Raw genomic sequence first — 18,281 nt, forward strand, 5'->3', positions numbered from 1 at the left:
CTTCCAAAGAACAGGAGCTGAAGTACTCTATGGAGGAGCTGGAAAAGTAATTCTGTGTAGAAAGGGCGTTTGGCAATCAACTCTGTGAAGTACTGGCAGAAGTACTTTTGTGCTGGAAGTCTGTTTGGGAACCATACTGACTTCTCATGACTTCTAGAAAAAAGACCAGAATACCCTTATATTATACCAGTTACTGTTTTTTATCTTTTAGTGTCATAATATGCTTTCAAACTATACTGTTTTTGACATTTTAACTATAAATATTAATATAATATAATATAATAAATATTAATATAATATAATATAATATTTTAAATATTAAATATTAATATAATATGTTTAAATCCATTATACTCAAAATTTTAAAAAAAATTTGACAGACTGTTTTTGACATAATATGACATAATATTAAAAAAAAATTGACAGACTGTCTTTTAGTGTCATAATATGCCTTCAAACTATACTGTTTTTGACATTTTAACTATAAATATTAATATAATATAATATAATATTTTAAATATTAAATATTAATATAATGTGTTTAAATCCATTATACTCAAAATTAAAAAAAAAATAAAATTGAGAGACTGTCTTTTAATGGCATAATATGCCTTCAAACTATATTGTTTTTGACATTTTAACTATAAATATTATATAATATAATATAATAAATATTAATATAATATAATATAATATTTTAAATATTAAATATTAATATAATGTGTTTAACTATAAATATTAATATAATATAATATAATAAATACTAATATAATATAATATAATATAATATTTTAAATATTAAATATTAATATAATGTGTTTAAATCCATTATACTCAAAATTAAAATTTTTTTTTAATATTAATAAATGTTTCTTTCATTTGATTTAAGGGCAAATGAATTAGGAATATTTTCATAGAAAATTAATAAAGCTAAGGGTATTTTGGTAAAACGAACCGTTAGATTTTGACTCCCCGCAAGATGAGTTTTGAGAAATAGGTTTTCTCGACTTCTTCACAAAGAGTAATTTCTTGCTCTTGCGCGGAGTAACTCTTCAAAGGAGTTGTTCATCAAAACGCATCCAAACGACTTCTAACTCCCCGCAAGAGTCAGAAGTAGCCAAGGAGTCCTATCCAAACGCCTACTTAAATTCCAATAGTCCAAGTCCAAAGATTCCTTCCCTTCCCGAGTCATAATTCCTAATGATTTAAAATAAGTTTCGAGCATCGATCATAAAGGGATTTAAATTAAGGATAATCAATAAAGAAAGGTGTTAAAAAAATTACACTTTAGAATTTAATTGTGAAATGAACCATATTATTCTTTAAAACATTTTGGGACATAATTTAAATTGCTAAACTAAGCTTACACTTACTCAAGGCTTCATCGCTTTCCTAAATGGGAAGATTTAGCCGATCATCGCAAGTTCAATGTTGCAAATTAAAATATAAGAGAAATAGAAAAGAAAAAAAGAGATAGAGAAAATTGAGGTTTCGATTAATCTTGATCTTTACATTACAACGACATCGAGATCTTCATTCTTCTTATTTGCAAAATCAAAATTACCCTAACTTATCTAATATTTACAAGAGAGCAAAATCTTAAAAAAAAAAAAAAAAAGTTGAGGGGGAAGAGAAATGAAAATAGATTAAAGAATTTTTTTGTTGTGTAAGGTGTAAAGTGTGTGATTGAGAGGTTTTTTTAGGAAAAATGAATGAATTATTTTATTAGAGTGGAGAGAGCATGAGTGAGAAATTTTGATTTTCTTATTATTGTTGAAACATAGAGGAGGAAATCAAAGAGTAATTTTAGGAGATGTGTTTGTAGAGAATAATTGAGGAGTTTGGGATGGGTTGATGGGTTTTGGGTTGGGTTGGATGATGAGTTTTGGGTGAATTGGGTTTGATGATGGGTTTAGGCTCTAATGTCCATTGGGTACAATTAAGTGAAAAAGTCCAATGTTTTATAAATTGAATTGGAGACACCCAAATTGATGGGTAAGGGCTTTAATGTCCCTTCTGACTTCACTCTTCCTTCTTTGACCATTGTATTTCTTCTGTTATTAAAGTCTCTTCTTCTCCTCAAACAATAAATGCATATCTATTTAATTTTTGAAACGAAATCAAACAAGAACTAACCTTGAAATGGAATAAGTTTGGGCTTGGCGAATAAAATTATACATTTCCAATGAAAGCCTAAGTTATGTGGATGTGTAAACATCAATGATGACTATTGGAATATTGAGCAAAACAGTTCACTCTACTTTTTTGAAACCAAGGGAACAATAAATGTATATATACATTTGACAAACTTGAAAATTGAAAAGGGAGGGGAATCTAATTTTGACATTTAAACTACGGATCATGGCCCCTGTGTGTAGCATGCTTAAAACACAATCCATTATAGGGAGTATGGTGTTTCCCCATTGTAAATGTTAGTTCTTGTCTGGCTTCTTTTCAAAAATGAATTATGCATGCACTTTATCATTGTGCCAAACATTTTTCAAAATAGGGATTAGATGTTTCGGAATAGGCTAATTTTTTGTGAGGATGATCTCTTCCAAAAATCAGCTCAGTCCAAAACTTCTATCCCTACTTTACAAGTTGAAGAATAGTGGGCCGTTCGATTTTTGTAAACCACTTTTGATGGTGTTAGATGTAGAGATCATCGTCACCAAAAATCAGCCAATTCCGAAACTTCTAACCCATGCATTGAAAATAAATTGGGCACAATGTTTGGCTATCTTTAGGGCACCTTCGAACACCACCCTTTTTTATATATATAATGCGTCTTTTTTTTTTTTGTTTGTCAAACACTGCCCAACTCTTGTATGGTAAATATCCTAAATGAATTAAATTTTATTGAATGAAATGAAAATATTTACATCATGCTTCATAATTTAATTATATCCATCTAACAGTACACAAAAGAAGAAACAAAAAAAAAAAAAAAAAATTGTTTGGTATTTTACAATCAATCCCCTATATATGTCATAGGCACAATAATCCTAAGATATATAAAGAACTGAGAATAACTGTTGCATAATCACTACTATCAAAACTGCTTCCATTACCTATTTTGTATGATTTGCCCAAGTTATCTTAAAGATTATAGGTGATAATCTTTTTTCCCTTTTCAGTATGTGGTTTGAACTGAACTTCGTTTCCTGTAGGTACGGGTTTCTGCATGAAAGGAATCAAATGGGATTCGGAGTTTTTGTATATTTGATCCAGCATGAAGAGAAAGTGAATGCTTGACAAAGTCCATGAAAGTTTCCCTTTTCAGTTCCATTCTTGTAAATAGCCCAAATGTATCTCCATCTTTTAGATAAAACACTAGTTACGACAATGTCCTTGTGTGATAGAAAGGAGATAATGTGACTGCATATTTCATCTGGTAAGCAACTAATTCTATCATCATCTCCTAAAATCGGAAAATTTGGACAACATATTCTCTCCAATCGGAAAATCCAATACCACACGTAAAGAGCCCAAAAACCCTGTTCAAAACAATATTCTAATACATTTAGTTAAGATTTCATGCCATAATTGGTTCTTATAGGCATATTATCAAACAGGTTGTAACAAAAAGATAAATCACCAAAAAAAAAAATTCCAAATGAATAAAATGAAATAAAAGAGATTTGAATTGGCAAAAATATTGAATCAATTATATGCTTTGCTTTAAAAATCTACGCTTGGGCCTTGTTTTAGGGCTTCCAAGTTGATTTTTTTTTTTGTCCCAGTTTTGACCAATATAAGTTACTATCTTTTTTTCTTGGGATCCACCTGTATGTGAGTTATTCTCATTTTTCACCATTATGTTTATTATCAAAGAAAATAAAACATGTTTATCATATAGTAAAAAAAATTATTTATCTTATAATACTTATTAAAAAGGGTAAACCTAGAGTAAATGTTGAATACACTTTAAATCAATTTTTCGGAAGATATGTTATAGAGAAATTGAATTTTTGTCAGGATGATTTCTAAGGTATAGAGGATTCATTGTTTAGTTAGATCATCTAATAGGATATCTATATTGGCCCTACCAGAGGGAATAATTTCAAGGCGTAAGCATATAAAACCTCAAATATGAGTAGGTTGACTAGAATTCTAGGGCTTGAGAATTACAAATTGATCTATTGTTACGTTTGGCTTAGATCAAAACCATAGCCCTTGTTTGATGAACTTTGTTAGTTGATCAATCCTCTTGACTCACAACTCTAGTTACCCTAATTAAGATTGTTTATTGATCGGATTGTTTTCTAGATGGTTAGACTATGGCTATGTCTGGTAATACTTCTGAAGTTTTAAGTCTAAAGTTTAGAGAGTAGATAGCAAACTTCAAAAGTTTCATCCAACGTCCCCTATCGCTAGTTCAACAACTTCTGAATTTTGATTTTAAAGGCTGAAATCTAAAACGAAACGAACGGAAGTAAAACTTCTAAAGCATGAATTTTAAAGGTGGATCACCTCCATTCAGACGTCAAAAGTGTTACCAAAACACACTATGATAACGATAGAAGGAAAAAAAAAAAATTACAACGTAAAAACTTTCTATGTAAAAATTACAAAAACTGACATAAGGACGGTGTCGTAACTAGTGTTTTCCATTTTTGTCTCTACATCCAAATAAACAGAACTTAAATGAAAGGAACAGTAACAACTGACCTTCAGTTTTCGAATATGGTGGGATCGAACCAGTGACCTCATGGTTGCAATTAACCTCTTTCATCTTGTGAAAATTGTAGGAGATTCTTCAATTGAACTACAACTACAAGCACAAAATTTAATAAAGATAAAACTTTCAACAATGAAAAAGTAAATAAGATGGCAAAATTTTTTTTAATTCTGAAGTAAGTCCAAGGGCACCTCACACCAGCAAAATTGTTTTATCTTATATGAGTTGAATGATTTGGAATGATGGTTAGGAAATCATCCTCCTAAAAAATCAGCTCATTCTGAAACTTCTAATCCCATCGAAACAAGTTGAAGAATTGTAAATCAGCAATTTTTGATGGGGTTTGAAGTTTCAGAATGAGCTGATTTTTAGAAAGCATGATCTCCTCGCCAAATGGATCATCTTGACCAAAAATCAGCCTATTCCAAAACTTCTAATCCAATAATACAAAAAAAAAAAAAAAAAGAACATTGGCTATGGTGTGGGGGTGCCCTTGGTAATTGGGGTGCCTTTAACCCTACCCAAAAACTAGAGAGACTAAGCAATACTAAAAGACGTCTTGGATAGATATTTCCACATATAATTTTTTTTCTTTAAAAAAAAAATTAAAATTAACAACTATGAATACCATCAAAAGACCATTTAACGAGCTTGCTTTTTTTTTTTTTAGTTTTTTGCCAATCACCTAGATTTTCCAATTGAGATCCCCTAGGTTTCTTAAATCTTATTATTAAAGTTATCTGAATAAAAAATATATTTTCTTTTCATAAAAGTATATTTTCACAATCTACAAACTCTACTTTGTTGGATCTAATTTTAACACTTGATAGACTAAATCGAGTTGAGAAATTATGACCTAAATTAAATAAAAGTGAACGAAATACAACCATTTATATATTTAGACTAGAAAAGATCAGTACAAGAAGCTTTCCATAACACAAACCAACAACCAGCAGATTTAGAGCAGAGCGAAACAACATCTCACCATGGATGGAAAAATAACTCGTTCGTTGACCGCGAGCCTTCAAAGGAGAATGAAAAACTTTTGTTTTTTACTTGATAACCAAAGCGATTAAGACAGAAAAAAGAAATGAGATAGGGTTTAGGGTTAAAATAGGAGATATTTATAGGAAATGAGTTAGGGTTTTGATGGATCCCAAAACTTCCTATATTTTGGTAGGGTGAGATTTTGTTCGAGAGAAAATTTACAATAAATGTGACACGTCATATAAAGGAAAGGGCAGATTTCGGAGGTGAAAAAAAAAAAAAAACTTCCTTATATGAAGAGGCCGCATGAGATTTTGGTGGGATTTTTTATAAGTGGCCAAATTATTACTATAACTGCGACACATCAAATCATATAAAAGTAAAAAAAGGAAGAATTCGGTGGGATTTTGTTTCAACAAACCAAGAACTAAGGGGTGTTTTGGGTATTCAACTTTTCAAAGCTTTCTCCAACTTTTCTTCAAATTTTTTGTGTTCTTTTCTTATTTTTTACACAATGCTTATAAAATACGACCACTATCTCGTGTCTTGAACATAACTTCATCAATTATATTTTATAAAATAAATTATAATTTTAGGATTATAAATGAATTTATTAATTATTTAATATTAACTTTAAGGATTTATCTCATTTGGGATGACTTGGCCAAGTCAACTCAGTAGTGAGGGACTAGATGTCTTCCATGGTAGAAATACAAGGAGTAGGGAAAATTGAAATGGATTTGGTGAAAGTATAAAATTTTGAATATCCAAGATAACCTTGACTTCTTGTTTAAGGTGAATTGGAAACAAAATTCCATCAAAATCATCTTTCTTTCCTCTTTACATTGTGTCACATTGTGAGTTATCTTGGTTTTGAACGTTTTTTTAAGCAATTCTTTGTAAGGTGTCAATAGGTACCCATTTAACTGAACTGGAACGTAATAGTTCTATCCAACGAGTAGCTGTGGGGTACTTGGACCCCCTTTATTTTGCCATTTCTTTTAAAATAAAGATTTACGGTATTCTTTTAGTTCGAAATTAATGCATGTTATGTAAAGTTCTTCAATTTTCATATAAATTGTTGATTGGAGCTTAAAATGAGTTACAACTTCTATAAAATTATTCCTTTTCAATAGGATAAATTTTTACTTTTTTGAAAAACTCATTAAATTATATATTTAGTATAACTAAAGTTATTAATTTTGGAGATCATATGTTAATTTTTTGAAAGAACAAAAGTTTTATAATGATTCAAAATAATTTTTTACTCATTTGATCTTGAGAATCTGACATGGGTACTTGTGTCTTTTGGTGGTATTGATTCTGATTCCATTAATTTTGGAATCGAACCTGGAACCGAAAAGAACCAGCACGGAATTAAATATAATAATTTTGGTTCTAAGTTTGCTAAGGAAATGTTTGATGGACTAGTTATGCATGCTGCACTGGTTAGATTTGTTCTTAACTTTTTATTTAATTAGAAATTTAGTTCTCTATTTTGGTTAGTTTGTATTTTGTTTCCATGTGAAAGAGAGAAAAAAATTTAATTTGCTTTCAAAACTTCATGAGATGCACATTTCATGATCGGTATGTGATGCAATCTTGTGAATTTGTTCATGCTGATATTATATATATCTTCCTTGCTAATTTATAAGTATGTTGAAGTTCCACAATCAAGATTGTTTCCTGTTGACATTTTGTCTCTTCTCCAGTTGTCAAAACTATGTAAACTTATCCGGGAGTTAAAGGTTATTATTTATGGCAATAGCGAATTAGAGCCAGTTTTAGAAGCTTTTGCACAATTGACGAATGAATTTTTTTGAGAGAACACACTATGTCTTCCTATTATTTGTCTTCCAAAGCTGAACTTGGAGGTAAGCATAAACCAGTTCATCCTGGGAATGATTGCAAAGGGCCAAGGAGGGGCTTTGGAACTGTGTGTTTGGGTGGAAGTATGTCTAGCAATGAGATTCTGGGTTAGGGGGAAGATATCCGTAACTTGAGTTAGCAATTGGTTCAATAGATGGAAATTGGAGGAAGCACTTGGGAGTCTCTTGAGGTATACTAGTGCATGGTTTCATACCGTTGACAACATTTGATACCAATGCTAATACAAATAAGGAATGTGGATACTTGTATGATTTTTTCTATTATGATCTTTTTTATTATTAATATTAAGTTCATCCTACTTTTCAAAGAAATAAAATTTACAAGTAGCATTGTATAGATAGAAACTAAAAATATTAGTTTGCTTTCCATCAAAAGTTACTAAGACCAAGGAAGACTTAAAACTTGGGAGTAGTAGAATGAAGCTAATTTTTTTTTATAGGTGCTCTGTAGTCTGTACACAACTATGGATTTACTGCATTTGGAGAGAGTCCTACTGATCTTTCAGATGATAAATTGAAGTTTTTATTTGTGGCTTTGATGATAGTTGTCTATCTTTGCATAGCTACCATAGTTAACCTGCTACTAGTGCCAAAGTACTTGCTTGCATAGGTATTGCTGGTTGAAAGGTGGTTACTATGGTACATAGGCAATCTTTTTGCACTATAATGTACTTTTACTGCTTTCATGTTTTGGTGACTGTCTATTAGAATATATTTTATATTTTCTTACAGTTTATCTTGGGTGTATTTTTGTTCAATTTGTGCAGCTAACATTTGCTGCTTTGTGTTCTAAACTACTTCATATATGCATTGATATTTTCTTGTCATTGAATTGTATTCTTTGTTCTAAGCGATGATTTAATATTTTTTAACTTTCACATATTTTCCAGATATTAAGAGAGCATTAAAGCACTATATTTTTAATTTTCAAATGTTACTTCAAGCACAAATTATGCTTGCAATCATGCGTGCGGGCTCTACAAGCCTCAATCATGTTAAATAGCTTGTATTTAGGTGAAAGTAAAAAACTTAAGATTTTAAGGTAAATGGTTTAGGATTCTAAGTTGAAGTGGCATTAATAATTGTTTTTTTGCTGGATGTTATTTCTTTTATATGCTTTTATTGTGAAAACTCAAACGCTCGTCTTTTTGAAATAGTGTGGTTATTTAAAATTAGTTAGTGAAATTGGTTTAACAGAATGTGATAATGTTTTGTAATGTGAATGCTATGTTTTATTTTAATTATGGTGTGATAATTAATTGAAGAAATTGAAGTGTAATAAGTAAAATGTGAGGTGCCAATAACATTTCTTAAGATAATTGAAGTGTGATAATTGAAATTTGGGGTGGTGCCAATAGTAGTTCTCTTTCTTTATATATGTGTAGGTTTTATTTTGAAACGAAAATTTAATAATAAAAAATTAATAACATTAGGGGCGGTTTTAAACCGCCTAAAATAAGATTTATTTAAAAATAAATAAAATGAGATTAAGGCTAATTTTCAACCGTCGGGTATTCTTTATCTTTTTAATTTTAAAAACACAATTGGAGGCGGCTATAAACCACATCTAAAAATATTACAAGCATCTTGTAAACAATAGTCATTAATGGTAGAAAACCGTCTTTAAATCACATACATTAGAATAGCTTTAAAAAATCTGTTAAATTATTAGAATTAGAGGCGGTTTTGTTACCGTCATTACTTGGTTGCTAAAAGTAATTGGCGACACCACTATAATAGGCATTTGACTAAACCACCCTTGTATTTAATTTTCTTGATTTTGGAGGCAGTTTAAAACTGCCTCTAATAACTTCATATTTTGTAGTGAGAGTTAGGGTTAGGGTTTTGGTGGATCCCAAAGCTTCCTTATATAAAAAGGTAGGATGAAATTTTGGTGGGATTTGTTTCTAGAGGAAATTTATTATAAATGTGGCACTTCATATAAAGGAGAGAGAAGATTTCCATGGTGAGACAAAAAAATAAAAATAGAGATTTATCAGGCAGACTAATCTATTGCAATTTTATTAGCAAAAATTTCCTTACTTTACCAATTTTGTTACTTGAATAAACCTTGCTCTATAAAGCAGGTTAGCATGACTGACTTAGTGAGCCTTAAAATCTTACTAAGGCTTATTGTGAGCTATATAGATTATTAAATTGGCAATCCAACACCACAGTCTTCTATATTTTGTGAAAAAACTCGAATCCAATATAAAAATATTCCAAAAAAATTATTTTTTTTTGGAAGTTGATCCAAGGTGTTGAAAATGGATGACTACCGAAATCCCAAATTTAAAACTAACATTGAATGGTAAAAGTCAACTTTTTTTTTTTTTTCTATTTTTTTCCAAAGTTCATAGAATTCTTATACATTGTATTAGTCTTCAATAATTTCTCATTTATTTTGCCATTTATTTTATAATATAGATTTAAGTATTCTTTTAGTTCAAAATTAATGCATGTTATGTAAAGTTCTTCAATTTTCATATAAATTGTTGGTTGGAGTTTAAAATGAGTTATATCTTCTAAAAAATTATTCCTTTTAAATAAGACAAATTTTTACTATTTTGAAGAACTCATTAACTTATATGTTTAGTATAACTAAAGTTATTACTTTTGGAGATCATATGTTAATTTTTTGAAAGGAAAAAAGTTTTAGAATGATTCAAAATAATTTTTTACTCATTTGATCTTGAGAATTAGACATTGGTACTTGTGTTTTTTGGTGGTACTAATTCCGATTCCATTAATTTTGGAATCGAACCTGGAACCAAAAAGAACCAGAATTGAATTAAATATAATAATTATGGTTCTAAGTTTCCTAAGGAACTGTTTGATGGACTAGTTATGCATACGGCACTGGTTAGATTGGTTCTTAACTTTTTATTTAATTAGGAATTTAGTTCTCTATTCTGGTTAGTTTGTCTTTTGTTTCCATGTGAAAGAGAGAAAAACATTTAATATCCTTTCAAAAGTTCATGAGATGCACATTTCATGATCGGTACATGGTGCAATCTCATGAATTTGTTCATGCTGATATTATATATATCTTCCATGCTAATTTATAAGTATGTTGAAGTTCTGCAATCAAGATTGTTTCCTGTTGACATTCTGACTCTTCTCCTGTCAAAACTATGTAAATTTATCTAGGAGTTAAAGGTTATTCTTTATGGTAATAGAGAATTCGAGCCAGTTTTAGAAGCTAGTGCACAATTGACGTAGGAATTTTTTTGAGAGAACACACTATGTCTTCTTATTATTTGTCTTCAAAAGCTGAACTTGGAGGTAAGCATGAACCAGTTCATCCTGGGAATGATTGCCAAGGGACAAGGAGGGGGCTTGGAACCACGTGTTTGGGTGAAAGTATGTATAGAGTAAAGAATCTTAAGAAAATGAGATTGAGGGTTACGGGGAAGATATCAGTAACTGGAGTTAGCAATGGGTTCAATAGATGGAAATTGGAGGAAGCACTTGGGAGTCTTTTGTGGTATATTACTACATAGTTTCATACCTCTGACAACACATGATACCAATGCTAATACAAATAAGGAATGTGGATACTTGTATGATTTTTTCTATTATGATCTTTCTTATTAGTAATATTAAGTTCATCCTACTTTTCAAAGAAATAAAATTTACAAGTAGCATTGTATAGACAGAAACTAAAAATATTAGTTTGCTTACCTTCAAAAGTTACTAAGACCAAGGAAGACTTAAAACTTAGGAGTAGTATAATGAAGCTAAAAATTTTATAGGTGCTCTGTAGTTTGTATACAACTATGGACCTACTGCATTTGGAGAGAGTCCTACTGATGTTTAATATGATATATTGAATTTTTTATTGGCTTGAATGATCTTAGAGCCTTCGTGGCTTTGATGATAGTTGTCTGTCTTCGCATAGCTACCATAGCTAACCTGCTACTAGTGCCAAAGTACTCGTTTGCATGGTTATTGATGGTTGAAAGGTGGCTACTATGGTACATAGGCAATCTTTTTGCACTATAATGTATTCTTACTGCTTTCATGGTTTGGTGACTGTCTATTAGAGTATATTTTCTATTTTCTTATAGTTTATCTTAGGTGTTTTGTTCAATTTGTGTAGCTAGCATTTACTGCTTTGCTTATGTCAAATGAAGCACATGGTGTTCTCTATTTTGAGAGGTTCTAAACTACTTCATATATGCATTGATATTTTTTTGTCATTCAATTGTATTCTTTGTTCTAAGCGACGATTCAATCTTTTTTAGTTTTCACATATTTTCCTGATGTTAAGAGAGCATTAAAGCACTATTTTTTTAATGAGTAGTTGTGGGGTACTTGGAACCCATTTATTTTATAATATAAATTTCAGAGAATCAGCTACTCGTTAATAGTATAATTAAGTAAATAATTTTTGAGATAATATGTTAATTTTTTGAAAGGAAAAAAGTTTTACAATGATTCAAAATAATTTTTACCCATTTCATCTTTGAGAATCAGAACCGATGGTACCTATGTTTTTTGGTGGTTCCGATTCTAGTTGCATTAATTTTGGAATCGAACCTGAAACCCAAAACAACCATAACCAAATTAATTAATTAATGATTATGGCCTAAGCTCCCTAGGAACCAAACCATTGACACCCATGTTTCTTTCAATTAAAAAAAAAAAAAGAATTGAAGAAGAAGAAAGTAAATCCTTATTTTGGAATCACATCTCATTCATGACTTTGGGATTATGAATCAAAATGACTATTACAATATTAATTTAAAAAATTTATGACGAGTAGTGCAACAAAGACAACAATTAAAAACCTTGGGTATGTTAAGGAACATGAAAAATAATCGTTTTGAGTGTTAAAATATACTTTTCGAGTTTAATGTGAGAGCGGTATGGGTCTTAACTCTACTCCCAGGGTGTATGTGATCCATATTCTTTGGAAAATTCTATTGTAATGCATTTGATTTATCTTCGTCATTAAGTATTCTAAGATTAGAGATATCTTAGAAAGTTACGCTATTTTGATTAAGTTTTATAATTTTCAATAAGTGCATTTATAGTACGAAGTGGGGCAATAGTTTAGTTTTTTTTGTTATTTTTAGTGAATCATTTCTTTATTTTTCTTTTAATAGCAGAAGTTCTAGGTGATGGTGATGATTTCATGCACTACAATTAAAAAAATATGAATGGTGATCGAAGATAATGATAATGATGGTGTGTAGCAAGATTTCATATGGAAAATGATTTATTAAAAGAAATGATAAAGAGGATGATTGACGTTGAAATAAGCATTTTACTATATATTTCAATTTTTCAAACATTTGAGACTGGGATCCCTTGAGAATATTCCTTATCCGAAAAAGCAAAGCCTATGATTAATGACCATGCATGCGTCCAATAAAGTTCTGACAATTAAAACATATCTATATATATAAAAGATACAAAGGTTCGCATCCAAACATGCACTTTCATTAAATGTTTGGATAATTTATTAACTTTCAAAAGGTTAAATTATTCTTTTCAAGATATGTTTGATATATAACTTTGATATTGGTCACCCAAAAGAACTGTCATAGAATGATCAAAATGCCCTTTTCTTCAATCTCGAGCTAGTCAAAACCTCTACTGATCCAGAACCACTAGGTTACGAATTTTGACCTTCAAACCTCAATAATTAATGAGATACGGTTTTCTAGAAGTTGAAGTCATAGATTTTTTATAGAAATTAAATGATCTTCGTTCTACAAATGGTTGAAGAAGATAAATTGAATGAGTTAAAAATAATTTTATCGTTGTGGTTTAACAACTTTAATAGGAGGGAATTTTGGAAGAAAAATCAAATAATTTTGGCTTAAGATTGAAAATGAGGGTTCACACATCAGTTTTGTTCAATCTTCTAGAAAAGATAAATGTTAAGGGGTACATAATCAATTAAGGAACACGGGAGAGATTTTTATATATGGGTCCACTAAAGATTTCACTAATCAAATGTTTTTATACGAGTCCACAAAAGTTTTTTCTGTATCGTAAGATTGATGAACTAAGAAAATTTTTCACAAAACATTTTGATGACAAAGAAAAAAAGAAAACTCATTCCCTCATGCTCCAAGCCACACAAAAAAATATGCCACTCTATTTGTTTTCCCCCAATGGAAAAGAAAACAACTATCTTGAAACGATCGTGCCAAAATAACTATCATACCTTCAAGATGGGATCATCGTCTTATTCAACCAAATAATGGAGTACATTTTTTTTTCTTTTTAGATTGGCAAGATGAGGATAAAGGGACCCCTCCCTAAAGAAAACACTACTAACGAGTGTAAATACAGAATAGATCTTCTTCAACATTTCTTAGAAGATCTTGAGGAACATTAGAACTAAAATGGAATATAAAAAAACCATTCGAAACAGCACCCAATTTCGCTAAATAATCTGCTGCTCTGTTTGATTCTCTCCATTGAAATTTGAATTCACACTCATCAAAGAGATGAGCTTGGTCTGCAATCTCCAACAATGTTTCTACATACTTCCATGAAGGTATTAATTCTCCCTTAATGCACTTGATCGAGTACGACGAATCTGATGAAATCAGATTTCGTTTGAATTCCCTCAATTTTGCAAAACGCCTTGCTTACAAGATAACTTGGATTTTTATCTTGATAATGTCCCCTTCTTCACTATTGCAGCAGCCAGCAAACTGAATTAATCCATCATTTTCGCTCCCAATTAAACCAAAACCCGCACCTTGCATTGATAATGATCCATCCGTATTGACCTTCAACACATTAGTGGCTGGGCGTTCCCACGATAGGCGTTGAATTGCATCTGGAACCAATGAAAATCCACAATTCCAATTCTTCAAGACCTCTACCGTTACCTCTGTTTTCTTGTTCACAACTATCATCCCCTCAAACCGAAGCCTCACTACCTCTTCCACCTGTTTCAAGATCACTGAACAAACACCTCAACAAACAACCTTTGATTTCTTTCTCTCCAGCATAGGTAAATTACTGCACAAAATGTTGTATACAACATCTGATGGAGCTGATTTTCCTGATACAAAACGTTATTTATTACCTGCACTTCCTCCTCAATCGTCTCCCCACCAATTCTGATAATTCCAAACTTCTTCAAACACTGTTTCCAAACCCATATTGTGTACAGGCATTGAAAGAAAACATGATCATTTAATTTGTCTCTTGACTACTACAGCACAAGACAAGATACTCAATGACAACGATATTATTTTCATTCAAAGATGACCAACCTGCAAACAAAATCATTCGTTCATGGTTTCTACCAATGAATCCCTTACCCACCCCCATAACTGACATCGAACTTTCCATGTTATTCTTCACAACAGCTTCTTGTGGACAAGACCAAAACATACTCTTCCAAACATTTTCCATACATTTAGCCAAGCAATTCTAACTCTTCAACAATGTCCAAATCCCTTCATTAGGATCATTTTTTATTTCCACTCCCTCAAACACGCCCCTAACATCATCTCCAATTCTTTGAAGGATATAAAATTTATCCTTTTCTATACCCTAAAAAATACGCTTATTTCTCTCTCTCCAAAAGTAATAAACTAGAGCACAAAAGCTCAAGTTCAACATATTATTGGAGAATGAGCTTCAAAAAAAAGAAAAAAAAATTCCATAAAATATGCCCGTCAAATTTAATGGTTTAACAAACAATAACATTGTCCTCTAATTCACCAATCACAACAAACAAAATAATAATAAAAAAATCTGAAAAAATAAAAATAAAAATCATAAAACAAACTCCAAATTAAGCTAAACAACTCAAAATTCATATTATATACTGAAATTCCATTATTAAACAAGCTCTAATAGAAGCAATGGGACACTAACAAATGAAATTAAGTCACATAATTGCTTAGAAATAAAACACAATCAGAAGCAAATGGTCGTGATGCCTTTCATCTCTTCTGGTTCTTTCCGCTCTATCGTGTCCTCTTCTTTTTCTCAAGGTTTGGATTTTCCCTACATTGCCACTGTTTCTTAGATCAGATACTCCTTATTGGTTTGATTTTGAGATGGTTGAAGACTTCACCGCCATGTCAAAAGTTTCTTTATTTAAATTACTTTCGAGCATCGATCATAAAGGGATTTAACCCGGGGATGATTGATAAGGAAATGGGATAGGAAAATAAGAAAACTTTTATTTAGAATTTAGAATTTAGAATTTAATTGTGAAATGGTCAATATTATTCTGTAAAATATTTTAGGACATATTTTAAATTACTAAGCTAAGCTCACACTCGCTCAAGGCTTCATTGATTCCCTAAATGAAAAGATTCAGCCTATCATTGTAAGTTCAAGATGGCAAATTAAAATTTAAAAGAATAAAAAAAAACAAAACAAAAAAAAAGAGATAGAGAAAATTGAGATTTTATTTAATCTTGAATTTTGTGTTACAAAGGCGTCTAGACCTTCATTTTTCTTACTTGCAAAATTAAAATTACCCTAACCTATCTAATATTTACAAGAGAATAAGATCTCAAAATAAAAATAAAAAGAGAAGAAGTTGAGGGAGGAGACAAATGAAAATGGATTAAGAAATTTTTTGGTGTATAAGGTGTCAGGTGTGTAACTAAGTGGTTTTATAAGAAAAATGAATTGATTATTTAATTATAATGGAGAAAGTATGAGTAAGAAATTTGAGTTATTATTATTATTATTGTTAAAACATAGAGGAGGCAATCAAGGAGTAATTATAGGAAATGTATTTGTAGAGAATGATTAATGAGTCTGGGTTGCGTTTGGTGAGTTTTAGATTGGGTTGGATGTTAAGTTTTGGGTGAATTGGATTTGATGATGGGTTTGAGCTTTAAGTGTCCGTTGGATACAATTAAGTGAAAAAGCCCAAGACTTCACAAATTGAATTGGAGAAGCTCAAATACTTAATTTGGGTTTCACAAGCCCTATTGACTTCGATATTGTTTATTTGACCATAGTATTTCTCTTGTCAAATTCATGAATTTCTTTCGTCTTTTTATACCATCTCTCCTCATTTCGATTCCTATTTTTTCAAAAATAATAAATATCACCAAATATATCACAAAAATTATAATTTAACAATATTTATAATAATTATGCACGGGATGATATTTATACGTAATTCTCAGGATTCAATTAGGAAATTTATCAAATACATGATTATTTGGGACCTCGAAAGATACATTTCCCGGCCTTGATCACACTCCCAAATCTAAGTTTTTCTATTCCTGACTTTCAGAAGCCACTCGATTGCATTTAATGTATATAGCAAGCCTTTAAACCCTTAGTAAACAACTTTCACTCGTTAGGGTTTGTAGTGAATATAACCCAAAAATTCAGGTATTATTGAGTATTTTAAATCAAAATCATACATATTAGCAAACACAAAAAATTACTAACTCGGCCACCAGGTTTAGTATCACTATAGAGTCCTAAATATTATTCATTTCTAAGCAAAAATTATTTTTCAATGCACGTGTACTTCTGACTTACAATTTCCAATCTTAATCTCCTAGAGTAAGAAAAAAAAAACTCTCTTTTTAGTATGGTTGGGTTACCTCAAATCTAACTCACAACTAAGCATCTTGTCTGGGTTAGCGAGTTTGTGGATATTCAGTTTAATACCTCTAAAGGGCTTTATATGTGATTTTTCAGTTTACTTGCATTTTTACCATTGATGGTTTTCACCCTACTTAAACATTTTTTCTTCTGTGTTAATGCGTCTTTTGGGTTTTTTTTTCAATCTAGTTTTTATGCTATCTCCTCTTTATTTTGAAATTTTTTTCTTTTGTTGAAATCTCTTCCAGGTAGCCTTTTTAAAGGCACCTAGTCTAATTCATAGGCTGTTACTGTTTAAGTTGTAGTTGAAACCCAGATCTATTTTCTTCTAATTAGACAACTATATGAACAACGAGATCAAAGTTCATTAGACCCGACTTTCCTGCTATTCTAAGAACGAAGAAAATTATAAAATAACTCTATTTAATCTAGACTGTATTGCTATGTAAGAAGTGAAGTCATATTTTACAATGAATATTTTCTGAGAATTTGCTTAGAAAGGAACATCAAACATGGTTGTAGATAAAAATTTATAACCCAATGTCTATTTTGAAAAAGTGGTTAAAAATATAAACATTATTTCGAAATAAAATACGAAAAATGCCAAGTATATTTTTTATTTTTTTTAGGGAAGTATTCAACCTATACTACCCACACCCCCAAACCTAAATTGAATTTAGTCCTCAAAATTCATAAAGTATATGCATGTAGGACAGTAAAAAGTAAAAATAATGGATAATACCTTAAATGTATTTTGTATTCCACTAAAATGTGAATTTTTTACTGTAGTGGGGTTAAATACAAAATCACTAACAAAAATAAACAATAAGAAAAGAAACACACAAAATAACTTATACAAAACAAGACAACACTAAATGAGATGGTTTTTTATTTGTGCGGACCTAGTCACTACCCATCTCAATCCATCTAGTGGACTTACTCAGCTGTAGTGTTCACATCTGCATTCGTCTGTTACATTTATTTTAATACTCTTCAAAAGTAGTGTTAAGTGGGAATCGAGACTAGAGAAACTTTTCGCAATAGAACTATCAAAACTGAAATGATGAAATCTAACCTAAAAATATAGAAAATGTGTCTCCCTTATCTATTGGAAGAATAATTAGGTAGTTTCCGTCACGATATACCTAGGTTGGTAAATG

At 30.5% G+C, this 18,281-nt stretch overlaps 1 long non-coding RNA gene across 1 annotated transcript; it reads right to left on the reverse strand.

The window, feature by feature from the left end:
- Nucleotides 1-2,961: 2,961 nt before the first annotated feature.
- Nucleotides 2,962-5,804, reverse strand: LOC147381830 (uncharacterized). Its single transcript, XR_015174318.1, has 3 exons — nucleotides 5,667-5,804; nucleotides 4,672-4,774; nucleotides 2,962-3,497 (listed from the first exon to the last, which is right to left on the reverse strand). It is a non-coding gene; the product is annotated as an uncharacterized LOC147381830 (long non-coding RNA).
- Nucleotides 5,805-18,281: the final 12,477 nt, after the last annotated feature.

Source organism: Akebia trifoliata, unplaced genomic scaffold (genome assembly GCF_017979445.1).
Source record: "Akebia trifoliata isolate Shusen 1 unplaced genomic scaffold, ASM1797944v1 Contig00234, whole genome shotgun sequence".
Classification (NCBI taxonomy): Eukaryota; Viridiplantae; Streptophyta; class Magnoliopsida; order Ranunculales; family Lardizabalaceae; genus Akebia; species Akebia trifoliata.